This window comes from Saimiri boliviensis, chromosome 1 (assembly GCF_048565385.1).
Source record: "Saimiri boliviensis isolate mSaiBol1 chromosome 1, mSaiBol1.pri, whole genome shotgun sequence".
NCBI classification, from domain to species: Eukaryota; Metazoa; Chordata; class Mammalia; order Primates; family Cebidae; genus Saimiri; species Saimiri boliviensis.
In genome coordinates, this window is record NC_133449.1 from 30,252,084 (window position 1) to 30,280,073 (window position 27,990).

Sequence of the window (27,990 nt, forward strand, 5' to 3'; positions counted from 1 at the left end):
CCGGGCTTCAGGCGATTCTCCTGCCCCAGCCTCCTGAGTAGCTGGGACTACAGGTGCCTACCACCATGCGTGGCTAATTTTTGTATTTTTTAGTAGAGACGGAGTTTTGCTACTTTGGACAGGTTGGTCTCAAACTCCCGGCCTCAAGTGATCCGCCTGCTTCAGCCTCCCAAAGTGCCGGGATCACAGGCATCAGCCACCACATCTGGCCTACAGGTTTCTTCTTATGCCATTATTGTTATCGCCCAACCAGATTCTTTTTGCCCACTGCTCTGATAAAGCTAATACACTGAGAACAGCAGATGTTGCACGAAGAAAGTTGAATAATTGCAGGATGGCTGAGCAAGGAGGATGGGAGGCATTTCTCAAATATGCCTCCCTGATAATTTGGAGTCTAGGGAATTTTAAGCATGGTTTGGTAGGCAGGTGGCTAGGGAATGGGCACTGCTGATTGGTTAGGTCAGGAGTGAAATCACATGAGTGTCAAAATGGTACTGTGTGCTGAGTTCATTTCTGGATGGGGACACAGGGCCAGCTGAGCCAGTTTCACAGTATGAGTCACCCATCCAGGTGGCATCAGTTGGTCTACCGTAATGTGAGGTCTGAAAAATATCTCAAGAATCAGTCTGGATTTTACAATAGTGAGGTAATCTATAGAGGCAGTCGGTAAAGTTACAAATCTTATGACCACTGGCAAGTGACTCTTGTCTATTAAGTAATTACAAAAAAGCTAAGTTAGAAAATAGTGTCGTCTTATTATTTAACAATGCCTAAGTCTTAGCAAAATTCAGGCATCTACTATAAATCTGACATCGTGTCCTTTTGTTAGTTTTACAAAGATAGTTTTGGTCCCTGAACAAGGAGGGGCTTAGTTTTGGGAAAGGACTGTTATCATACTTGCTCTAACGTTTAAATAGAAACTAAATTTCTCCAATAGTTAGCTTGGTTTATGTGCAGGAATGAGCAAAGACAGCTTATGAGGTTAGAAGCAAGATGGAGTCATCTATGGTAGAGTTCTCTCACTGTTATAATTTTGCAGTGGCAGTTTCAATACCATACTGCTTTGATTATTGTAGCCTTGTAGTAAGTTTTGAAATTGGGAAGTGTGAGCCCTCCAAATTTGTTCTTTTTCAATATTGTTTTGGCTACTTGTAACCCCTCCCGAATCCATTCAAATGTGATAATTGGCTTTTCCATTTCTGCAAAAAAGGTTATTGGAATTTTGATAGAGATTGCATTGAAACTGTAGATTGCTTTGAGTGGTATTGCCATGTTAACAGTATTGTCCTTTATTATTTTCATTTTATTTATTTATTTATTCATTTTTTAAGACAGAGTCTCACTCTGTATTAAGTATGGGCAACAGCCCATACTGGAGTGCAGTAGTGCGATCTCAGCTCACTGCAGTCTCCGCCTCCTGGGTTCAAATGATTCTCCTGCCTCAGCCCCCTGAGTAGTTGGAACTACAGATACCTGCCACCATGCCTGGCTAATTCTTGTATTTTTAGTAGAAACGAGGTTTCACCGTGTTGGCCAGGCTGGTCTCAAACTCCTGACCTCAGGTGATCCACCCATCTTAGCCTCCCAAAGTGCTGGGATTACAGGTGTGAGCCACCACACTCCGCCAGTATTGTATTTTAATCCCTAAACCTGGTATATCCTTACATACATTAGATTTTCTTTTACCTCCTTGGTTAAATTTATTCCTAGGTTTATGTTATTGTAAATGAAATTATTAATTTTTCTTTTGGTTTGTTTATTGCTGGTGTATAGAAACAGTTTATTTTCGTGTGTTATCTTGTACCCTTCAACTTTGCTGAATTTATTAGCTCTAGTAGTATTTTTGTGGGTTCCTGGGGATTTTCTATACATAGGACCATGTCATGTGCAGATCGTGATAGTTTTACTTCTTCCTTTCCAATTGAGATGAATTTTATTTCTTTTTCTTGCCTAATTGTTCTCGCTAGAAATTATAATACAATATTGAATAACAATGGTGAAAGCAATCATTCTTGTTATATTCCTGATTTTAGGGGCAAAGCTTGTGGTCACTTCATCCTTGAGTATGAGGTATGAACATCATTGTCATAAGCCATTGCTGTAGGTTTTTCATAGTACCCTTTTCTTTCTTTTAAATTTTTAACAATTTTCTGAGTGGAGTTAACTGGAAAACTTTTAAAAAAGCTAATTTAAAATTTTTGCTAGTTTATGGGACATACTCTCAAAATTGAGAACAGAAGAAACATTCACATGGTTATAATTTTTGTACTTAAGGCTTACATGGGCAAGAATATACAGAAAGCATTTATGGAAAAGGAGTTAAAAGGAGACAAGACCTTCAGACCTCACTGAATAGAAGGTTCGACTTGTTTCTTTGGTTGTACTCTCTGAACTGTTGGCGTTGACAAACACCTTCTAAGGCTTTATTTTTTTGTCACTGGCTTGTAAAGCTGAAAAATTTGCCTAGATTAAGTCTTTTAATGTTTTATTTTTTTGTGTTAATTTCTTTCTTGATTTGAGATAAATGTTTATAAACATCAACCAGTTTTTGTTTCTGAGGTCTACACTGGAGGAAAGGACGGTAATTATTAATGTTGCATCAGAAGTTGCTCAGACAAATGGAAACTTTTCCTTTTCTTATGAAAATGGAAGTGCCCCTGGTGTCAGAGTGCGCACTATTCTTGCATTTGGTAAAGTGTTCCATTACTTGTCTTTTTTGTAGTCATTTTAATGACATTCAGATATGTTTTATGCAAAACATTTATGGTAGGCCAGATCTTGAAAATATTTTTGGCAAGAAGGTAGGTAGTGATTACCTTTCCTATTAATTTCAGGAATTTTCAGTTCCCAGGTTCTATTTAGAATATTTTGTCTCCACAAATCTTGCCAGTTCCTCCTACCTGCCCCCGATAATACCTTGTAATGAAGTACTTTATGCCATGTCTAGCAAATGCATTAAATGAAACTTTTAAGTCACAGAGATGAGGACGAAAAAAGATTGGCTATGTACAGTGTGTTGCAACTGTTTTTGCATTAAATCATAATTATGCTTTTCTGTCTTCTCTGGAGTTGAAAAAAAAAGAAATGATTTGCTGTCTCTGAATATAGTTGATATTTGTATACATACCTGTGTGTGTGTGTGTGTGTGTGTGTGTGTGTGTGTGTGTGTGTGTATGAAGTTCTGAACAAAGAAGTCAGGTTGTATGCTTCTTATAGTAAAAGGCATCTGAATCTATTACAATCTTTCTTTTAAGTTGGTGTCCTTGGTATAAAGACAGCAGGTAGACAGAGGAGAACCTGGTAGGCTTAAAACCAACCTGATTCTTCTGATTTGGGTCACCTGAGTCTGGAACATCCTCTTTAACTTGGTTATCAACACATTTTTTCATCCCTTTATTTCTTCTATAATTCCTCATAATTATAATCTTGATAATTTATGAGCCTAAACAGAGACTTTTTGTGTTGATTTCTTCAGTGACATAAAAATTAATCTACTTCTTTGGATGGGTAGATGAACATGGATGCATTCAAAAAGATGGAACCTTCTTTGGAACAGAGTCTACCAAAATTATTTTTTAAAATCATCTGAAGCAAATTGTGCTATTGGATTGACCATTTTCCTCAGTTCTTTTTTTTTTTTTTTTATTTTTATTTTTTTTTTATTTTTTTATTTTTTTATTTTTTTTATTTTATTGCATTTTAGGTTTTGGGGTACATGTGATGAACATGCAAGATTGTTGCATAGGTACACACATGGCAGTGTGCTTTGCTGCCTTCCGTCCCCTCACCTGTATCTGTCATTTCTCCCCATGCTATCTCTTCCCACCTCCCCACCCCCCGCCCCTCCCCCATTTCCCCCCAACAGACCCCAGTGTGTAGTGCTCCCCTCCCTGTGTCCATGTGTTCTCATTGTTCAACATCCGCCTATGAGTGAGAATATACGGTGTTTGATTTTCTGCTCTTGTGTCAGTTTGCTGAGAATGATGGTTTCCAGGTTCATCCATGTCCCTATAAAGGACGTGAAATCATCGTTTTTGATGGCTGCATAATATTCCATGGTGTATATGTACCACATTTTCCCTATCCAGTCTATCATCGTTGGGCATTTGGGTTGGTTCCAGGTCTTTGCTATTGTAAACAGTGCTGCAATGAACATTCGTGTGCACGTGTCCTTGTAGTAGAATGATTTATAATCCTTTGGATATATACCCAGTAATGGGATTGCTGGGTCAAATGGGATTTCTATTTTTAAGTCCTTGAGGAATCGCCACACTGTCTTCCACAGTGGTTGAATTAATTTACATTCCCACCAACAGTGTAAAAGTGTTCCTATTTCTCCACATCCTCTCCAGCATCTGTTGTTTCCCGATTTTTTAATGATCGCCATTCTAACTGGTGTGAGATGGTATCTCAATGTGGTTTTGATTTGCATTTCTCTGATGACCAGTGATGATGAGCATTTTTTCATATGTTTGTTGGCCTCCTGTATGTCTTCTTTTGTAAAGTATCTGTTCATATCCTTTGCCCATTTTTGAATGGGCTTGTTTGTTTTTTTCTTGTAGATCTGCTTTAGTTCTTTGTAAATTCTGGATATCAGCCCCTTGTCAGATGGGTAGACTGCAAAAATTTTTTCCCATTCTGTTGGTTGCCGATTCACTCTACTGACTGTTTCTTTTGCCGTGCAGAAGCTGTGGAGTTTGATTAGGTCCCATTTGTCTATTTTGGCTTTTGTTGCCCTTGCTTTTGGCGTTTTGGTCATGAAGTCCTTGCCTACACCTATGTCCTGAATGGTTTTGCCTAGATTTTCTTCTAAGGTTTTTATGGTATTAGGTCTGATGTTTAAGTCTTTAATCCATCTGGAGTTAATTTTGGTGTAAGGTGTCAGGAAGGGGTCCTGTTTCTGCTTTCTGCACATGGCTAGCCAGTTTTCCCAACACCATTTATTAAACAGGGAGTCCTTTCCCCATTGCTTGTTTTTGTCAGGTTTGTCGAAGATCAGATGGTTGTGGGTATGTTGTATTTCCTGTGAGGCCTCTGTTCTGTTCCATTGATCTATATCTCTGTTTTGGTACCAGTACCATGCTGTTTTGATTACTGTAGCCTTGTAGTATAGTTTGAAGTCCGGTAGTGTGATGCCTCCCGCTTTGTTCTTTTTGCTTAGAATTGACTTGGCTATGCGGGCTCTCTTTTGGTTCCATATGAAGTTTAAGGTGTTTTTTTCCAGTTCTGTGAAGAAGGTCATTGGTAGCTTGATGGGAATAGCATTGAATCTGTAAATTACTTTGGGCAGTATGGCCATTTTCACGATGTTGATTCTTCCTAACCATGAACATGGAATGTTTCTCCATCTGTTTGTATCCTCTCTTATTTCGTTGAGCAATGGCTTGTAGTTCTCCTTGAAGAGCTCCTTTACGTTCCTTGTTAGTTGTATTCCTAGGTACTTTATTCTCTTTGTAGCAATTGTGAATGGCAGTTCGTTCTTGATTTGGCTCTCTTGAAGTCTATTACTGGTGTATAGGAATGCTTGTGATTTTTGCACATTGATTTTGTATCCTGAGACTTTGCTGAAGTTGTTTATCAGTTTCAGGAGATTTTGGGCTGAGATGATGGGGTCTTCCAGATATACAATCATGTCATCTGCAAATAGAGACAATTTGATTTCCTCCTTTCCAATTTGGATACCCTTTATTTCTTTTTCTTGCCTGATTGCTCTGGCTAGAACTTCCAGTACTATATTGAATAGGAGTGGTGAGAGAGGGCATCCTTGTCTAGTGCCAGATTTCAAAGGGAATGCTTCCAGTTTTTGCCCATTCAGCATGATATTGGCTGTTGGTTTGTCGTAAATAGCTTTTATTGTTTTGAGATACGTTCCGTCAATACCTAGTTTATTGAGGGTTTTTAGCATAAAGGGTTGTTGAATTTTGTCAAAAGCCTTCTCTGCATCAATCGAGATAATCATGTGGTTTTTGTCTTTGGTTCTGTTTATGTGGTGAATTACGTTTATGGACTTGCGTATGTTGAACCAGCCTTGCATCCCCGGGATGAATCCTACTTGATCATGGTGGATGAGCTTTTTGATATGCTGTTGCAATCGGTTTGCCAGTATTTTATTGAAGATTTTTGCATCTATGTTCATCATGGATATTGGCCTGAAATTTTCTTTTCTTGTTGAGTCTCTGCCGGGTTTTGGTATCAGGATGATGTTTGTCTCGTAAAATGATTTGGGAAGGATTCCCTCTTTTTGGATTGTCTGGAATAGTTTCAGAAGGAATGGTATCAGCTCCTCCTTGTATGTCTGGTAGAATTCAGCTGTGAACCCATCTGGACCTGGGCTTTTTTTGGGTGGTAGGCTCTTTATTGCTGCCTCGACTTCAGACCATGTTATTGGTCTATTCAGGGTTTCGGCTTCTTCCAGGTTTAGGCTTGGGAGGTTGCAGGTGTCCAGGAATTTATCCATTTCTTCCAGGTTTACTAGTTTATGTGCATAGAGTTGTTTGTAATAATCTCTGATGATGGTTTGGATTTCTGTGGAATCTGTGGTGATATCACCTTTATCGTTTTTTATTGCATCAATTTGGTTATTCTCTCTTTTGTTTTTTATTAATCTGGCTAGTGGTCTGTCTATTTTGTTGATCTTTTCAAAAAACCAGCTCCTGGATTTATTGATTTTTTGAAGAGTTTTTTGTGTCTCTATTTCCTTCAGTTCTGCTCTGATCTTAGTTATTTCCTGTCTTCTGCTAGGTTTTGAGTTTTTTTGATCTTGCTCCTCTAGCTCTTTCAATTTTGATGATAGGGTGTCAATTTTCGATCTCTCCTTTCTTCTCATGTGGGCACTCATTGCTATATATTTTCCTCTAGAGACTGCTTTAAATGTGTCCCAGAGATTCTGGTATGTTGTGTCTTCGTTCTCATTGGTTTCGAAGAACATCTTTATTTCTGCCTTCATTTCATTGTTTATCCAGTCAACATTCAAGAGCAAGTTGTTCAGTTTCCATGAAGCTGTGCGGTTCTGAGTTAGTTTCTGCATTCTGAGTTCTAACTCGATTGCACTGTGGTCTGAGAGACTGTTTGTTATGATTTCTGTTCTTTTGCATTTGCTGAGGAGTGATTTATTGCCAATTATGTGGTCAATTTTAGAGTAGGTGTGATGTGGTGCTGAGAAGAATGTATATTCTGTGGATTTGGGGTGGAGAGTTCTGTAAATGTCTATTAGGTTTGCTCGTTCCAGGTCTGTGTTCAGGTCCTGGATATCCTTGTTGATTTTCTGTCTGGTTGATCTGTCTACTATTGACAATGGGGTGTTAAAGTCTCCCACTATTATTGTGTGGGAGTCTAAGTCTCTTTGTAAGTCATTAAGAACTTGCCTTATGTATCTGGGTGCTCCTGTATTGGGTGCATATATATTTAGGATCGTTAGCTCTTCTTGTTGCAGTGATCCTTTTACCATTATGTAATGTCCTTCTTTGTCTCTTTTGATCTTTGTTGCTTTAAAGTCTATTTTATCAGCGATGAGAATTGCAACTCCTGCCTTTTTTTGCTCTCCATTTGCTTGGTAGATCTTCCTCCATCCCTTTATTTTGAGCCTTTGTGTATCCTTGCATGTGAGATGGGTTTCCTGGATACAGCACACTGATGGGTTTTGGCTTTTTATCCAATTTGCCAGTCTGTGTCTTTTGATTGGGGCATTTAGTCCATTGACATTTAGGGATAGTATTGTTATGTGTGAATTTGATGCTGTCATTTTGATGCTACCTGGCTGTTTTGTTGGTTAGTTGATGCAGATTCTTGATTGTGTTGCTGCTTTTTTACCATTTGGTGTGTTTTTGGAGTGGCTGGTACTGGTTGTTCCTTTATATGTGTAGAGCCTCTTTCAGGAGTTCTTGTAGAGCAGGTTTGGTGGTGATGAAATCTCTGAGTGCTTGCTTGTTCACAAAGGATTTTATTTTTCCTTCACTTATGAAGCTGAGTTTGGCTGGATAGGAGATTCTGGGTTGAAAGTTCTTTTCTTTAAGGATGTTGAATATTGGCCCCCAGTCTCTTCTGGCTTGTAGGGTTTCTGCTGAGAGATCTGCTGTGAGTCTAATGGGCTTCCCTTTGTGGGTAACCCGACCTTTCTCTCTGGCTGCCCTTAGCATTTTCTCTTTCATTTCAACCCTGGTGAATCTGACGATTATGTGCCTTGGGGTTGCTCTTCTTGAGGAATATCTCTGTGGTGTTCTCTGTATTTCCTGGATTTGAATATTGGTCTGCCTTGCTAGGTTGGGGAAGTTTTCCTGGATAATATCCTGAAGAGTATTTTCCAGCTTGGATTCATTCTCTTCATCACATTCAGGTACACCTATCAGACGTAGATTAGGTCTTTTCACATAGTCCCACATTTCTTGAAGATTTTGTTCATTCCTTTTTGCGCTTTTTTCTCTGTTCTTGCCTTCTCTTTTTATTTCATTGAGTTGGTCTTCGACCTCTGATATCCTTTCTTCTGCTTGGTCAATTCGGCTGTTGAAGCTTGTGCATGCTTCACGAAGTTCTCGTGTTGCGTTTTTCAGCTCCATCAATTCACTTATTCTCCTCTCTATGCTGTCCATTCTCGTCAGCAGTTCGTCCAATCTTTTTTCAAGGTTCCTATTTTCTTTGCGATGGGTTAGAACATGTTCTTTTAGCTCATTGTAGTTTCTTACTACCCATCTTCTGAAGTCTGATTCTGTCATTTCATCACCCTCCTTCTCCATCCAGTCTGGTTCCCTTGCTGGTGAGGAGTTGTGATCACTTTTAGGAGGAGAGGTGTTCTGGTTTCGGGAGTTTTCATCCTTTTTACGCTGGTTTCTACCCATTTTTGTGGGTTTATCCACCTGTTGTCTGTCTCTGTCCCAGGGAGTTGGAGCTTTATGAGTTTCCGTTGCACTACTGCCTTTTTTGATTTTTTTTTTTTTTTCAGGTCGGACCCGCCCAGCTAGCAGCAGGCCTAGCCTCTGCCTGCCCGCAGGGGCTTTGCTGAGCTGCTGTGGGCTCCGCCCAGCTGCCCTGAGCTCTTCCCTGTAGTCCTTTTTATATGGGCGTAGTTAGAACTGTCTGGGCAATGGTGGCCCCGCCTCTGTTATGGCGGACTCTCTCTGTTGTGGCAGGTTGCCTCGGCAACGGCGGGTTGCCTCGGCAACGGCAGCCTGCCTCCGTAGTGGTGGAGAGTCTCAGCAATGGCGGAAGCCCCTCCCCCACGGAGCCGGACCGTCCCGGTTCAGCTGTGCTTGGTTTGAAGGGCTCAACCCAGAGGGTTTCCAATTACTGTTTTTGTTTTCGTTGTTGTTGGGGGTGGAGGGGTGGGACCAACCGAGCCTGATCACCTGGCTCCCTGACTCAGAGTCTTTTCTTTTAAGTTGAACGACCCCGCGTTCCGGTCGCTTGTTGAAAAGGCGCCGGGATCTCCCGTGCTGCGACTCACGGAGTCGGCTCGGACCGCGGCGCCGGCTCCTGGCGGATTTTTTGCCTAGGAATCTCCTGGCCTGGCTCGCTATTTCAGATGAATGGGCTATTCTGCCGTCTCAGGGCTCTGCTCGCCAGCTAAGAGGGCTCCCAGACCAGTGGCTTTTGTACGGAGAACGGCAGCAACAGGGAGTGGTCACAGCAGCCGCGCGGGCGGAATCAGCCCCGCGGGGGCCAAAACAGCTGCACCGGCTGGGACTGCGATGCTGGCGACCCCTCTGCCTGGGTATCTCCTGGTCTGTGGGCAATAAGAGTTCGTCTGGAAATGCGGCGTCCACTCACCCTCTGCACTTTCACTCGGAGCTGAAGTCCTGAGCTGTTCTTAGGCGGCCATCTTGAAAGTCCCCCTCCTCCTCAGTTCTTTTAACTGTTTACAGAGAATGAAGTTGCGTGGGCAGCAGGTTGTGGTTGCTAGAGTTCATGTCTTCACCATTATCTGCAGTCTGAACATTGGCTCTGGAGGTTCCGAAACCTGATTTCCTAGTTTTATGCAGTGCTCATGACTTAATTTATACTAGTGAAATTTATAAGGGATTGATTTTCAAAACACAAAGTCTTGTTTATTAATTTACATGGGCTATGGACCTTTCCAGTCCAATTCGCCATTTGGATTGTTTTTGTGTTGGTATCTGAGTGTCAAACAGCATCTTACCAATAGTAAGAAAGCTGTGTAGGTTTAAATGAAATATTGGTTGGCTGCTTGTTTGTTATTTTCCTCCCTTATTCCTTCCTGTCTCCATTGTTAAGCACAATTATTGGCATAAAAGGTTTTTAATACTCATTTTTAGACTGCGTTCTAGCCTGGGCAATAAAGCAAGACTCCTGTTTTCTCTCCCTCTTTCTCTTCCTCTTTCTTTCTCTTTTTCACTCTTTTTTTTTCTTTCTTTCTCTTTTTCTTTTTTTCTTTCTTTTTTCTCTTAAAAAAAAAAAAAAAACAGGCTGTAAGTTGGATTTGACCCACAGACTATAGTTCGCCTACCCCTGATCTAGACTTTAGAAAGCAGTAAAAAAGATGCTTATAAAGATTGAACTCAAAACTCATTTCTTTAGCCATTACACTGCAAAATGCACAACAAATTAAGGAAATATTCTAGCCAGTTTTCAAAACCTATCATTTAATTCAGCAAAGAAGTTGCTGACTTCATTGGTGACCAAATGAAGTTCTGAAGTGGGTATTTATTGTTTCACTTTTGTCTTACTCATTAAGATAAACAAAAATATAAAACAACATTTAGGTTGGAACTATACTCCTTGGTCAATGACATGAGTGACTTGAATAGTAATAAAAAAAAAAAAAGAAAAGAAAGCTGTGTAATGTATTAAAGGTGATAATAATGACTTATGCAGCTATGTAAATACATGTGTTAAAGAAAAATTCATAATCGGAAGAAGGCAAATGTTATACCTGGTTCAATGGAAAAGTAGAATAACCCACAAATTTATATAAAGAAATGTTGAAATGGAGACAAAACTGGTTTGTTGGGGAGGGGAGCTGGGGAGAGGCTAGGGAGGTCAAATGAACCTGCCACCTGGCAGGATAGAATTTTCATGTCTCTCAGTTACCTATAGCTTACAGAGTTATAAAATAGCTCTCAGGAAACAGAATCAGATAACGTGTAGCGGTATGCTATAAATCATGCCTAGTTTTCCATCATGTTTTTCTCTACGTATTCCTGTGAATTGCAGTGAGTGGGGGTTAAAGGATTTTTTTTTTTTTTTTTTTTTTTTTTTTGTTTGTTTAAGTTTGAGAGACAGGGATTTGCTAGGTTGTCCAGACTGGACTTGAACTCCTGGGCCCAAGTGATCCTCCTGCCTCAGCCTCCTGAGTAGCTGGAAATACAGGCATGTGCTGCAGATAATTGAGTATGGATCTGGATCCTCTTTTAAAATTGTGCCATTACCTGGTTAATGAATGAATAGTTTTAATGATTTAGTTTTAAATAATTTAACTTTTTTTTTTTTTTTTTTTTAATAGGGCCTCACTCTGTCACCCAGCCTTGAGTGCAGTGGCGCAATCTCGGCTCATGGTAGCCTTGACCTCCTGTGCTGAAGTGGTCCTCCTGGCTTGGCCTCTTGTGTAGTTGGGACCACAGGTGTGCGCTCACCTGGCTAATTTTATTAAAATTTTTTTGTAAAGGTGAGGTCTCATTTTGTTGCCCAGGCTGGTCTTGAACTTCTAGACTCAAGCAGTCCTAGCACTTTGGCCTCTCAAAGTGCTAGGATTACTGGCATGAGCCACCATACCTGGCCTTAAATTGCTAGCTTTTTTTTTTTTTTTTTTTTTGGTGAGACAGGGTCTCGTTGCTTAGGCTGGAGTGCAGTGGCACAATCATAGCTCATTGCAGCCTTGAACTCCTGGGCTCAAGTGATTCTCCTGCCATAGCCTTCCAAGCAGCTGGTATTACAGGCATGTGCTACCACTACTGTCTAATAATGTGTGTGTGTGTGTGTGTGTGTGTGTGTGTGTGTGTGTAGAAATGGGTCTCACTGTGTTGTTCAGGCTGAGCTAGAATACCTGGGCTCAAGTTATACTTCTGCCTTAGACTCCCACAGCGCCGGGATTACAGAATTGAGCCATGATCCTTTACTAGGCTTATAGAAACTGATAATTTTCTTTTTGGCACTGGGTCTTTTTTTGGATAGCTGGTGGTGACTTGGAGTCTGGCTGCAAGGGGCAATATTAAATGTAATGTGGTGTTGTATGCTTTTCCTTATAAACATGTAACCATTAAAATTGCATACAGTTATTGGGAGGCTATATAATGGGGTTGGAAGGAGTCCTGGCTCTGTGATAATCTGCATTACTGACCTCTGCAACAACACATGCAATTATTATGATTATTTGCCTAATTCTTCAGAATCTTTGCTTTAATTCATTCTGAACATTTTAATACATCTTTAAATAGAATAATTTTAAATTAGCATGTCTATTTCATACAACTCAGCACAGTATTTTTCTATTAGCCAGAATAAATGTTGAATGATTCCTTCCTTTTAGTGATTCTTTCTGATACAGTTTCTCCTAATGTGTGATGCCCTCTAGTGAATTCAGCCTTTCAGAAATATTTTGAAGAGCGGTAATCAGTAAAATAAAATCTCAAGGAACATTCTAATAATTAGAACTATTCCTTTATGCTTTTGTTGAGATGCAAGTTTCTGTCCCTATAAGTGTTCAAGCAAAGATTTGATGATTCCCCATGAGTCTTACTGTTGAATGAAGTGAAACTTTTCCAGATGACTTCTAAAGTTACCTTCAGCTTCATGGTTCTAGCTTCCATATAAACCAGTAGTCCTCAGCCAATACATATTGAGTATTCCATCGGCCTTAGCACTGTCCTGGGGGGTTGTGAAGATTCCAAAGGTAGGATAGGTCATAGATGTGATTTCAAGTAACTAATGCATCAAGAGGATAAAATAATAGTAGCTAACCTTTATTGAACATTTACTCTGTTCCTGGAGCTGCTGAAGATAGTTTACTTTGTCATTTAATCCTTACAATAGTCTTTAGTCCAATTTATTTGTTTAGATATTGGGACCCAGAAAGGTTAAGTAATTTGCCCAGGGTCACACAGTTAAGTTGTGGGACCAGGACCCATTTATGTAAAATAATAGTGGGTAGGAGGTGAATGGCAGGCCAGCCATCAAAGCTTCATCTGTATTTACAGCCACTCCACATCACTTGCATCACTGAATTCTAACTTCTCTCAGATCCGCTGCTGCATTTGATTCTCATAGGAGCACAGACCCCATAACTGTGCATGCAGGGGATCTAGGCTGTGTGCTTCTTATGAGAATCTAATGCCTGATGATCTGTGACTATCTCCTATCACCCCTAGATAGGACCATCTAGTTGCAGGAAAAGAAGTTCAGGACGCCCACGGATTCTACCATTATGGTGAGTTGTATAATTATTTCATTATATATTATAGTGTAATAATAGTAGAAATAAAGTGCAGAATAAACGTAACACGCTTGAATCGTCCTGAAACCACCCCGCTCCTGCCCCTGCTGTCCATGGAAAGATTGTCTTCTATGAAACCAGTCCTTGGTGGCAAAAAGGTTGAGGACTGCTGGTTTACAGGTCGTCAGCTCTCTGAGGGTGTATTTAGTTGTCTGTATATTAAGCTAGCTCAAATTACTTTTGGATACTTCTTTACATTGTTACACTTAATTATGTGATTCTCTTAGTAGCTTCAGTCACAGAAGTGATAGTTAATAATTTGTACATAAGTTTTGTGGTTCATTTTAATTTTTGGCCCATAAGGTATTTTACTTACTCTAAAGACTTGATAGAATGACACAATCTTAACTTCTTACTTTACTTTCTTTAAAACATCCGTTCTTTGAGGTTTAGTGAATCGGCTGCTCCTTCCTGTGCCTAAGAATCCTTTGAAGGCATTTATGACTTACAGATTTCTTTTGGTTTTCAGAGACATATAACATCCTCTTTATTGGATTTTAAGGCTAGGATAGCATTGTCCTTTTAGTTTTTTTATCACCTAGACTAAATAGAAATTGATTTCTCCATTTGTAGGTAAATTAATTTCATCAAATTACAGCTAGCCTTTTGAAGTCTTGGATTGTACCTGTTTGTGGTGTATTCAGCATAGTGCTTATTGTATGGAGAAAATATAGAATACATCTTCATTCTAACTACTGGAAAAATAATGTGAGCCTTAAAGAAGAAGGGAATTTTATACTATGATAAATAAGGTAGATCATTCTCATTTCTGGAATCCTTTTTGGTATCCATTTTGTTTGCTCCAAAGTATCTGTATATGGCTTCTAATAGGAACACAACTAAGTTACAGATTGTGACCCTAATGGCCTGACCACCCCCTAGGCTTCATCTCTCCCTTATTTCACTTCTGTGCATACCTAAAGACTTCATGTTATCAACATACCACTTTATCTTTCCATTTAGGATATCTGTGAGTAATGAGAAGAAATGTGAGAAGAAATTAAATTGGAGGCTTTCCTAGTGAAAGGAGAGATACTCAGAGGTGTCCAGCCTAGGATTTTAAGAAGTTTAGAAAGATTGAGCAGGGCTCTTGAGAAGAATATTTTAACGGAAGTAGGAGGTTAGGAAAATCCTGCCTGACTCTGCCCGTTTTGGTAAAAACAGAACAGCAGCTTTTTAAGACTTCTTGAAATTTATGCTTTTCCTTCTATTTTTCTAATTTCTCTCTCTCTCTCACAAAATTTTTTTCTAGCAGTGAAAAATCTCAAAGGGTTATTTCAAGGATAGGAATTAAGGAATTCTGTGGTCTGAATTCTGTGGCCCAGGATTTGGGAACATAAAGTGGAAAGTGTTTGTGAGGGATTAAAAAAAAATAAAAGTCATAAGCCAGTTTCAGAAGCATTTGGAACTGGACCTCCACAGATTATGAGTTAACACAAGAGATTGGGGTGGTAGGAGATAGTTTTGTAAATCATTATTTGAAGTTAAGCATTTATTCATAGTGGTTAAAGACTGTGTTATTAGTGCTATTTTCAGGTACATTTTTGTGAAGTTGTTTTTCGTAGGCTGATCTGAAAACCTGATGGCTTTGTATAATGTAATTTTTATGAGAAAATGCATTCTGAATTCCAAACAGCTGATTTAAATGCAGAGTTGTAGAATGCTACCTGCTCATAAGTTGGGACTGTTGTCTCTGTTCATATTTTGATAGAATTCCCAATCTGGTTCATTTCTAATCTGGGAAACAAAATTTTATTTGACTGTAGATGAGGTAAATCTCTATAGAACAGTGATATGTATAAAAATAAGTTACTTCTTAGGTGGTTGTGGTGGTGTGTGCCTGTAATCCTGGTACTTGGGAGGCTGAGATGGGAGGATCACTTGAACCCAAGAGTTTGAGGCTAGGGTGAGCCATGATTCGGCCACTGCACTCCAGCCTGGGTGACAGAATGAGAGCCTGTCAATAAATAGGTAGGTAGCTAGATAGGTTTCAAAAACCAGACACATCTACACAGGATCGCTCAAGCAATCCTCCCATTTTTGTAGAGGTGGGATCTCGCCGTGTTACCCAGGCTGATCTAGAACTTAGCTCAAGAAATCCTTCTGCCTCAGCCTCCCAAAGTGCTGAGATTATAGGTGTGAGCCACCATGCCTGGCTGTGTATATGCTTGTTAATTCCATTTAGATAAAGTTAAAAGACAGGTGAGACGAACAATGGTCATGGACTTCAGAATTGTGGTTACCATTGGAGTAGTTAATTATTGGGAAGGGACATGCATGGAGGAGGTTTCTGGGTTGCAGGCAATGCTCTGTCTCAATCTGGATATACTGACTTTGTAAAAAATTTGTTAAGTTATATACTTAGGATTTGTGTATTTTGCTGAATACTACAGTTTTAACAAGGCTGAAAGTATGCACCAAAATGAAACAAAAAAAAGAAAAAAGTAAAAGAAACAAAAGATTAACTGGATTGGGAGTCAGAAAAACTGGATTAGACCTCAGCTCTACCACTAAAAATCTGTGATTTTAGGTAACTCATTGACTTTTTTGCCTTAGTTATTGTATCTGTAAAATGGAAATAATCCCTGCCTTCTGTATTTCAATTAGGGTAAACGTTTTCATCCTACTATACTGAATCTCATTGTATCATAGAGATAAACCTTTGAAAGCACATTGGAGGTTATTAAAAATACTCTGAATGTAAAGTGACATTATTTTCCTGTTAATGCTTTTATATTAGTATTCTGTTTAATAGAAAGGACCCCATATAAAAATAGCAAAAGGGTCAAAGAACCACATTTGTTATACTTACCTTTTTTCTTTTTTTCAGACAGGATCTTGCTCTGTTGTCCAGGCTGGAGTGCAGTGGCCTGATCTTGGCTAACTTCAACCTGTTCTTCCCGGGCTCAAGCTATCCTTCCACCTCAGCCTCCTGAGTAGTTAGGACTACAGGTGTACACCACCACACTTGGCTAATTTTTGTACTTTTTCTTTGTAGAGATAGGGTTTTGCCATGTTGCCCAGGTTGCTCTTCAACTTCTGAGTTCAAGTGATCTACCTGCCTTGGACTTTCAAAGTGCTGGGATTTCAGGTGTGAGCCACTGTGCCTGGCCTATACTTGCTTTTGAATTCCTGGAAAAAATAAAAAATAAAATGGTAGGAACAATTTATCTGACTTTTACTTTTTTACATTAAGCTCTGGATCAAGTTGATATTGAGCTCTTTCATGCAGGGTATGATGGTTCATGCTTATAATCCCAGCTCTTTGGGAGGCCTACATGAGGGGATCAGTTGAGGTCCGGAGTTCAAGGCTGCAGTGAGCTATGATCCTGTCATTACACTTTAGCCTGGGCAGTAGAGTGAGACCCTGTTTCTGGGGTGGGGAAAAATTTGAGCTCTTTCAAAGTGTGCTGGGGTTTTATGCTGAGGATGTAATAGTGCACAATATCAATATGGTTCTTACAACCACAGAACTATAGAACTAATATTCTAGTGGGAATGTCAGATGGAAAACAAGAAAACAGGCAAATGAATAATCAACTTCTGGCTGTAATGAGAGCCATAAACGAAGCACTCAGGACTGAGACTGAATCACTACTGAGGGGAACTTGCTTTAAGTAATGGTCAGCCTTAGTGAGAGCTTGTTTAAGCTGATAACCAAAACCTAAAGGAAAAAAAGGAGGTAGTGAAACAAAGTCTGAGAATACCATTCTAGGTAGCCTGGATAATTTGCACCAAGCCCTGAGGTGGGACATGGCCTGTTGGAGCACTTGATAGAAGAGGATAGTTAGCATGGAGGTAAGGGGAGTGGTAGGCAAAACATTTGGATAGATAGGTAAGATCCAACTCATGTAAGACTGTAGAATTTAGTGGGAATTCGCTTTTACTCTAGGCTCAATGGAAAGCCGTTAAAGGCTTTTAAACTGGAAATGATGTAACCAGATTTACACTGTAAGATTACTAAACACCCAAGTGTTGGGTAAGTAGATGAACCTGTGAGTCTGGAGTTAAGCTAATGTGTTGGAGATATTTTGGTAATATCATCATAAAGATAGCACAAAGGAAAGAGAGGGGGAAAAGGATAGAAGACAACCGATGTCTGAGTGATGGGAAGCCTCAACATTTGGAGGTCCAGTAGAGGACGGGGAGCCAACCAAGCTAACCAGGAGAGAAGGATCATTGAGGTCAGAAGAAAACCTGGAAAGGGATATCACAGAAGCCAAGTGAGGCTGGCATTTCAAGGAGGAAGTGGCCATGCACGTGGAATGCTGCCAAGAGGGCAGAGTAAAATGAGGACAGAGAAGTAGCTATTGGATGTGGCTACATGAAAGTGGACTTTTTTGCCAAAGTGGTTTTAGTGGAACATTAGAGGATGAAAGCTGACTGAAGAGGGAAGTTGATAGAAGAGGGAATGGAAAGTGAGAAAGCAGAGACTGTATGTAGTTAATGATTCATTTCTCTGGGCAGTCAGTTTAGATATATACTTTGCTACCCTAGAATATTCAAGAAGTCTTAAAAACGCATTCAGTAAGCCTAGCGGTTTGCATTATCCATAAATGGCTGTAGGAACTTAGCATTGGCCTTTGACTTCCAATAATTTGTCTTTGGTTAGCATTTAATTGTTAATTTGAGAGATTCTGAATTTCATAGGAGGCTTCCATGTATGGCAGAGTATTCAGTCTGTTAACTTCTAGAGAACTAGTATTAAAAATAAATTGAAACTTGGATTATTTACCTTTTCAGGGAAGTAATTGTAAGCCTTGAAAATTATGCAAAAATGGTTTCATCTTGAAACGCTGAGAAATTCATTTTGGTTTTTTGTGATTACAGTGTTCAGTAAGACAGACATCTAAATAGGGATTGCATTTGGCACTTATATGCATGTTCTTGTTCTAAACTAAGCACTGTTTCTGTGGTTTAGGTTTTTCCTTTATAAATAGAGTTTTAATCAGTGTAGGTTAGATTTTTTTTTTCCAGGCATGTTATAATTAGCACTGGCTACAACTTAATCCTAAAATGTGTATAATAAATCTAATAATATTTTATAAGCACTCCTGCCATAAAACAAAAGCAGTTAGGAATTATTTGAATATTTAAAAAAATCTGTAGAGTCTATCTTTCCAAAACTGCGGAAAGTATGGGTATTATTTTTTTGAAAGTTAATACATAACTTGCTTGGTCCTGTCACTGATGAGAATGATGTTTCTTACATTTTGGAGCCGCATGGTCTTACATGCCATGACAGCTCATTCATATATTTTTTTGAATATACTGTGTAGTAATGTAGTTACTGGAAGAAGAAGCATTGCTGTAGGATCTACTTTCAAAATGCAATGTGTCTGCCAATTTAGGCCCACTGCTTTGGTAGGCTGAGGCAGGAGATTGCTTCAGGCCAGGAGTTCAGTTGAGACCAGCCTGGTCAACAAAGTAAAACCCTGTCACTATTTAAAAAACAAACAAACAAACAAACAAACAAACAAAACGAAACCCATACAAACCCAAGCACAAGCAATTTGGATTACGGTAAGTTATTTAGTAGTATGGTTAAGAAGCACCCTGTCTGGAGTAAGACACACTTGGGGGCCAGTCTCAGCTTTTTAGAATCTTAGGTCATCAACAACAAGGAAAGTCAAAGAAACTTTTAGAGCCTAGAGGAGCCAAGGGAAACATGGTGGGAAATGTAATGTGGTATTCTAGTGGGACTCTGATGCAGAACATTAGATAAAAACTCAGGAAATTTAAATAAATTTGGACTTTAGTTAATACAAATGTAATATTGCTTCATTAGTTATGACAAATGCATCTGCTAATACAAGACATTAATATTAGGGGAAACTGGGTATAGAGTATTTGGAAATTCTGTCCTTTTACCACAATTTTAAAACTACTCTAGGCCAGACACAGTGGCTCACACCTCTAATCTTAGATCTTCAGGAGGCTGTGGTTGGGGGGATAGCTTGAGCCCAGGAGTTCGAGACCCGTTTAGGCAACACAGGGAGACCCTGTCTCTGTAAAAATAAAATAAAATTTAAAAACTACTCTAAGTAAAAACTTTTATTAAGAAAAAGTATGACTTTTTATAACCATCTTTAGAAAATACAACCTGCCACACTTTGTAACTCTGATTATATGATTTAACCTTAGTAGATCTCCCTGTCTTTATCTTTAAAGTGAGGATATAATGTGTCTGCCTCCATAGGGTTGTTCTGAGGATTTATTGAAGTAATGTAAGCAAAAGGGCCAGGCAAAGTGAATGTTCAATAAATACTACTAGTGATGATGAAAACTCATCTTTAATTTTTTTTTTTTTAATGTCTGCGTAAGCAAACACATTCATAGATTTTGGTTGAGTTGTTAGTGATCTGACGTTGCAAAGCAGACCCAGTTTAGGGCTTAGACCTACTATATCATCCATTTCCAGTTGTCTTAACTTGAATTTAAAACTAAAACTCCTAATGGATTTTAAAGGCAATTCTACTTTGTTCTCAAACCTTAAAGTTTATGGGCAGCATAGTGAATGGGAACGAGTACTGAACAGGAATTCGGAGACCTGACTTTTAGTCCCCAGTTTGCCACTAAATAGTTGAGTGATTTGGGGCAATTTCCTTACCTTTTAGAAACTTCATTTTCTCGTTAGTAAAATGAGAATGTTAAACTAGATGCGATTTAGTTGTGAAATTGAGTTACATTGATATCTAAGTGAGAACTGTGCTTCAGAGCAGTCACCTTAGAGGGTTTGTCTTCCCAGGTGGCCTCCTAGGAAAATTAGTCTATTACCGATGTCTATATCTCATTTTGGACCAAATATAGATTGCCCTGCTTGCTGATCCATCATATTCTCTGTATTAGGCCCCATGAGACTCTTTAATTGCTTCAGAAACTCAAATTCACTTGTTTGGAGATTTGTTAGTATTCATTGAGGATAATTAATAGAATGTGCTAAAGGTTCTGCAGGGATTTCCCACAAAGGAGTTCTAAAAATATTGTAAATATTGACAGCATTGTTGGAGTAAGTATTGTGGACTTCCCAAATCAGTCATTTTGAAGGGTACAGGGCTCTTTTGGAAATAATTCTGGTATTATTATTATATTTTTAGTGTATTTACTCACTGTACAATGTGATTCTAGTTTTGAGACTTTTTAAATTTGTAGGGTTTTATTAGTTTCATTATAACTTCTTGGCTTTGCCATGAACCAATATTATTTTATTGTAATTTTAAGGTAATAGCACTAGAAAAGTATTGTGGGCAAGAACTATGTTGTGTAGAATAAAATCTCTAATGCAGATCTAGTTTGTTTCTTTGTCCAGAGCTTAGAGGAACATTTGGCCATACATTCTGTAAATCTTAGCCATTAAATTTTCATACGATTAGAACCATTATGATCAGAGCGTGTAACTGTGTGTACATTTGAATGAAAGTATAACATTTAGTAACATATTTGCTAGGCAGTTTTTAAAAAGTGATTTTATTGTAAAATAAGTTGAATTATTTATCAAATATTTCATTTCTATATGTGTTTTAGATTGAATTTCAGTGACCTAAAATTCTGTTTGTAGAAATAACTTTGCACATCTTTTACTATGGTATGACATATGTGTGTTAAATTTTTAGAAAACAATAACTCACTTAAGTAAAAGATTTGTTAAACCCTGACTAATTAAATTATCCAAACATTAACAGACTGCTATATGGTACTAGTGGTTATTAATAAGTCACTTAGTATGATCTTTCACCAGCAAATAATTGCATATTTTCCATGGAAAGCATTGTGATAAGAGACATGTACTGCTATTGGAAACCATTAACTTCAGAAATTATCAGCACATGTTTTCCAGGTGTGGTTGGCTTCATTTGGTTTGTTCCCTCCCTAGTTGAATAGTTCTAACCTGACCGGAAAGATACATGGCTATCATTTACATGAGTCTTTGGAACTTAATGAAGCACTACACTAGGTTTCCAGTTAATGGGATTTGCACTGTTTTAATTTTTTGGACAGCTTTTTTCTCTGCTTTTAAGGAGGTATCATGTGCAGTGTCATCTTTTTCAATACTTGCCATTAGTGGTATGTAAGGAAGAAAGGTTGAAGAACTGATTTTTTAAATAGAGCTATGATTTTATTAGAGGTTAGGAATTAACTTTCTGTCTTTAATAAGCTCATATTTCCATTGTCATAAATAGTTCAAGTTTTCACTTTTTTTAGGATTTAAATTTAACACTTATTTAATATAAAGTTTATTTTTATCTCTTAGTTGAATGATGACATTTGAATTTCTTAGCAAAAACAGCACTTTACTTTCTTTATTGCTATTTTTAATGGTAACTAAATATTTTTCTCTGTAACCTGTGGTAAATAGGAAAATAGTAGATTATGCCAGTTTTAGATTAAAAGTAGTTACTTTAGGAATGGCACTTTGGATTAATGTTGTAGGAACACTTGGATTAATGCTATAGTAGATTGTTTTTAGCTTGCTAATTTACTACTTTCTTAAACTTCGTTTTGGGTTTAGCCTTTGTCATACGTGTTATATGTTTATAGAATAGTTTGAAATTGGGTTCCAAAGAGTCAGATACTTTTCAGTCTTTTCAGCATATGTTTTGAGTATAGTTTATGTATGTGGTATGGTAAGTCTTTCTGCCCACTTCCAGATAACTCTTGTTTTGTATATTTGACTCTTTATGGCTTTTAAGACTTAATCTTTTCTAATTTCCAAAACAATACAGGTTTGTTAGAAAATATTAAACCACTAAAAATACATAATAAATGGGAAAGTGATGGTAAATCCTCATTGCCTATGGGATAAAGTCTTTGGTATAGTCGGGAAAGAGCATTATCTTAGAAAAGACATTTTGACAGCCTTAACTCACCTGTTAAATATTTTTTTAATACAAAAATTAAAGCATACAATTTTTATATTATGTTATCACATATGTAAATTGCAGAAGTTGAATTATAATGTTTAGCATTATTCACAAGATATGAACTTGTATTTATTCTCATTTCATTGTAGACTGGTAGAAAATTTGACATCTTTGGGGATTGGTTTTAAGTTTAGTGTTTGGGAACCACTGATTTAACCACCCTTACTCTTCTCTCACTGCTCCCCAGAATATAGCCAGACTTGTCCTTTCGCTCTTCTAGTGTACTGTTACTTAGCTTTGATTTGCTTGTTTTTGTTCATACGGTTCCCTCCTTCCCAGTTATGTGCCACACATCCTCCATTGCTAATTTCAAATCCTCCATTGGCAGAGACTACCAAATTCCTACCAGAATTTGTTCTCTTCATCCTGAGACTGGAGCTAGCTAGCTCTTGTTTCCTGAGTTCTAGCCAGTGGAATGTGAGTGGAAAATGATATGTAGTGTTCCTCTGCATTCTTTTCTTTTTTGTTAGGTGGATGTGTAACATGATATGAAACCAGGGAAATAGAGAGCCACAGTGCAAGCAGCCTAGGTCCCCAAATGACTATGTAAGAGAATGGCCCCGCCAATGTGAGCCCTCCTCCTCTATGATAATTACATATGCAAGAAGTAAATTACTGTGTTAAGCCATTACATGTTTGGTGCTATTTGTTACTTCAGTTCCACATACTGTAATAGCACTACTTTCTCTGAGAGGTGGTTCCTGACTATGCTAGTTCACTTAGATTATCTTTTTTTTCTTATAAAATTTTATGATATTTACTAGGTATTTTTAATTCACATTTTTTAAAGAACCAAAAACAAAGGCAGGAGAAAAGATAGTATGTATTTAATTTATACATGTCTTGCTCCCGTAGATGGTAGGCCTTTGGAAGAAAGTGACTTTGTCTTATAATTCTTTTGTATTTCCCATAGTACCCAGCTAAGGCACTCAGTAAAGACTTGAGAGAATGAAAAGTTGGGAACAAATCTTTAAAGCATAGATACTGGAGTCTGCAATGGTGGTAAGTTTTTTAGTTAACTTTGTTTATTTTAGTTTTCTCTGGTTAGATGTCCTTCATTATAAAGGAGAAAAATGGTATAGAAAATCCATAATTTAATAAATTGAAATAAACAAAATAGTGACATTTGTAGTAGGGAAGCCATTTTCTTCTATAAACATTAAACTTTTACAAAATGTCTGTTCTAGGCCCCGGGGGTACAGCAATGAATAAAACAAAGAAAAATCTTTGCCTTTCAGAGTCAACAAAAAATAAGTAAAACATTTGAAATGCTAAATAGAACCAGTATTGAGAAAAATAAAGTGGGGGCTTATGGGTGGGTGGGCAGCAATGTGAGTGGTGCTTGAAGTGTGTTAAATGGGGATGAGATGTGTTAGGTGGAGTTGAAGTGTGTTACATGGTGCTGGTGTTAAAATTTAAGTTGTACAGTCAGCGAAGTCCTGTATGAGTGGGTGACTCTTGGGTTAAGTGCTGAACCAGGTGAATAGAAACCTTGTGGCTACCTGGAGAAAGAGCTGTTAAGTAGAGCAGACCACAAGTATTCCTCAAACCAAAGTGAGAGTGATACAAGTGTTCTAAAATTGATTGTGGTAATTATTGCACTACTCTGAATATACTAAAAACCACTGAGTTGTACACTTTAAATGTGTGGATTTTATGATATGTGAATTATATCTTAATAAAGCTGTTAAAAAGAAAAACCATCAAAGCTTTAGAGGTCTTCAGCGTTAACTCAGGGAAAAAAACACGTTTTCCTTACTGCTCTTTTTAGAATATTTGGCTTTGTAGTAGTCATAGTTTACTACAGTAAATCACATGAATTTTGTTCCAGTTATGTCTAGAGACTGTGAATCACAGTAATCATTATGAATATATTAGTAAATTTGTATCAGATTACTCTGACTGTAAGGTTTTAAAAATTCCAACACTAAAATTTGGTCACGTATGTGCAATCTTCATAGCTTGCTGCTAAAGTAGCAGTAGATTGTTATCCATTTATAACTTGGAGAAAAAAGGTAATGTTGGCTTCATGCTCAGTAATGACCAATTTGCGATTGAGACTGTGCTGACTTTGCAGTCACATCCCTCACCAGCATGCCAGTTGCCTGATAGCACTGAGCTTGGAACTGTCCTTACTTTCTCTTCTCCTTTAATGGTTTATATTCAAAACAGGTTGGTTGTCCTTGGATCTTGCTTTTTCAGATTCTGACTCTTAGATACTATCTTTCCTTTTTCCTCTGGAAATAAGTTTTAGCACTCAATAACTGTTTCCTTTGTACACCCACATTCCAGATTCCAGCCACCTAGGCTGCATGAATTTGGATCCCTTTTCCTAGACACTGCGAATTATAGAGCTAGAAAGGGTCTCAGAATGCAGAGTTGTGTAGCAAGTCAGTGCAAAGCTCATACTAGGTTCTCAGCAGTCCTGAATTCTATCTCCAATGTCTGTTTCCAATACCATTACTATATTTCCATCAGGAATTAACAAGTGATGCTCACTAAAGGCAGTTACCTTGACCATAATGAGATTCCTCAGATTCTATTACAATGTGAAAATTATGGACTCCGAATTTGTATAATCTTAGATAAACTATCAAATCATTTCCTCTCTATCTGTAATCATTTTTTGGCCCAGGATCAGTTTTCCATCGTATAGATACGTTAGCATATGATCTCATCCTGGTTTAGAATTGAGAACACGTGACTTAGACTATAGGTCTAGCCCTAGATCTGCCACAGTATGACCGTGGCAAGTATCTTTATCTTATTAAAGACATTTTGTATTTCAGTTGTAGTTCTGATAGCAGCATTCCCTCCTCCACCTGTGCACCATACAAGTGAATGGGCTTGGAAAATACAATTCACAAGATGCGAGTAAAATGAAAGCATATTTGATGTTACCTTCTTTACCTCCCCTGGGGAAGAAAAGGAGGAATTTCCACTCCAAGAAGTAGAACTTCTTTACAGTTTCTTACCACATAGGCAAGATACAGTGGGGAAAGAGCCTGTTCTGTTCCATCTGGTCAAGGAAGAAAGAGGAATTCTGCTAAGAGGTTTGTGTAAGGCAGGGATCAGGGAGTGCCCTATGGCCCCACCTGCCATAGTCCACAAACGAAGGAGGACAAACCCAAGCGGAATGGAAGACAAAGACCAAAGATTCTATTAGAAAGCAGGGGTCAGGGGCTCTGCTTCAGGTGAGCAAAGGCCCTGAGCTTTTACAGCCCTTCATATTTATTAAGTAAAGTGAATAAGAAGGAGTGATAGTCAGCTACTTGATGTATCACAGGTACTGCTTTCCTTGTTTAACAGGTTCCAGATATTCAGATAGATAACCTCAAGGAGCACAGATAGCCTCTAGGAGCATGGGATCTGGGGCGGGACTGCCCTCAACATTCCTTCTGGCGGCAGACTCAGTTTGTCAGTTTGCTGACATACTGCTTTCATGAGGACAGTTTGTTGTTTACTCATATAGCCTCCAGAGGTATATTAAGTTGGTTATGCACCACATTATTGGGGTATCTGGCACCCACCTTGGCCTGAAGAGAGCCAGCCAGTGTAATGGTGGGTCTGTTCAAGTAACCCACTATTACACCTAAAACATGCAAAACACTGGCCACACTTTTACACTTCACGCGAAGCATTTGTGTCTAAATCCAAACTGATGTGTCTTCATCTAGCTATATCAGCTTTCTTTTAAAAACTAATAATAACCAATATTTACTCAGTATGTGTACTGTGCACCAGTTGCTGTTCCAAGTACTTTATGTGTATTAACTCATCTGATTTTCACAACTCCTTGATGTGTAGGTACTGCTATTATCACCCCTGTTTTTAACTGAGGAAGTAACAGGTTGGAAATTTCACAATTATTAAGTGGCCAATCTAGGGTTCAAACCTGAATAGTCTGACTACGGTCTTAGCTAATTTAGGGGCTACCCTGATTTTGAAGAGTAGCTTGATTGTAGAAAGGCCTAGGATTCAAAAAGAGAAAATTTCCTGGTAACCCTTAATAATACACTAAGTTCTCTGAGTTTCTTCATCTGTAAAATAGAGTTTTGAGAAACTAGGCACTTGAAATGCTTCCTTTTGGAGAAGTCTAAGATTTTGAACTAATAGATTATGATACTTAAATTGTTACTTGTTTTCAACAAACTTAATACAGCATGCAAATTTTGAAGATTTAATTTTGTAGTCATCTGTATACAGTATACATACCTATGTGCAGAAGTATATTAAGCTGCACTGTCCAATATGGTATCTACTAGACTGACACATAGCACTGACCATTTGTGTTGTGACTAGTCAAATTGAGATGTGCTGTAAGTATAAAATACATACCAGATTTCAGACTTAGAAAAAATAAATGTACAGTATCTTGTTAATAATTTATTTGGGTTGATTACATGTTGAAGTGATAACATTTTAGACATACTAGGTTTAATATGTTATTTACTTTTAAAAATGTGGCTACTGGAAGAGTTAAAAATTACAGTTGTGGCTTAATTATATTTCTATTAGATATTGCTATTGTAGAAAGTCCTAAATGAGAAAGAAGGTACAATTTATATGAGCAGGAAACTCATCTAGTGAAATAGGCAGAAGACAGTATGTATCTGGTAAACCTAAGTATATCTGTAAATATATAGGCCATGGATAAAGCAGTATATATATATATATATATATGTATATATATATATATATATATATATATATAATTTATTTTTTTATTTTTCAGTTTTTTGGAGGCAGTCTTACTCTTTTGCCGGGCACCAGGCTGGAGTGCAGTGGCGCAATCTCAGCTCACTGCAGCCTCCACTTCCCAGCTTCAAGCAATTCTCCTGCTTCAGCCTCCGAGTAGCTGGGACTACAGGTGCGTGCCACCACGCCCAGCTAAGTTTTGTATTTTAGTAGAGACGGGTCTTCATTATGTTTGCCAGGATGGTCTCGATCTCTTGACTCTGTGATCTGCCCACTTTGGCCTTCCGAAGTGCTGGGATTACAGGAGTGAGCCACTGTGCCCGACCAGATAAAGTATATGTTTGATAAGATATATTAATTGAAACAATAGACATATAGCACCATGTGTAATTCAGTAGTGTATTAATTGAACACTTACCAGGCACTCTTTTAAGCACTTTACATATATTAATTCAATACTTAAGGTAGGTACTGTTATTACTCATGGAGGCACAGTGAGGTTGTTAACTTGCTTTTAAGGCTACATTGTTAGTATAGTGAGTAATGGAGTTAGACAGGGTTTGTATAGAGTTTGCCTCCAGAGCCTGTGCTGTTAACCATTGTATTTTATTGCCTCATTAAACTAGGTAACCTTATGATTTGCTGTATTTCTGGCTCTCATAATTTCGTATGGTAATATATGCATAGATAACCCACTAGAATTTAAAAGCTTAGCAGGTGGCCTTAGTACCAGCTTGTATTTATATTTTGCTTGTAGATTTATTTTTAGTTTCCTAAGAGTGAATAATTTTTATTTATAGCTACCACTTCTAAGGCTGGTTGTTTATGCCTTAATTTTAGCATATTAATTGCATTTGTGATAGTACTCCACAACTTTTTTGTATGTTATATGTATGTAGATGTTATAACTGGACTTTCAGGGAGAAATATATA

General features: G+C 38.1%; 1 protein-coding gene across 6 annotated transcripts in view; it reads left to right on the forward strand.

Annotated features, from left to right (window-relative positions):
• LCLAT1 (lysocardiolipin acyltransferase 1) overlaps nt 1-27,990 on the forward strand; it is a 203,760-nt gene that overhangs the window by 18,505 nt on the left and 157,265 nt on the right. The window contains exon 2 of one of the 6 annotated variants that reach the window (XM_074395673.1): nt 23,273-23,361. The exons of the other annotated variants lie outside the window; for them this stretch is intronic. The gene's annotated coding sequence lies outside the window, so the exon portion shown is untranslated. The remainder of the gene's footprint in view (nt 1-23,272; nt 23,362-27,990) is intronic. 6 annotated transcript variants of the gene reach the window in all.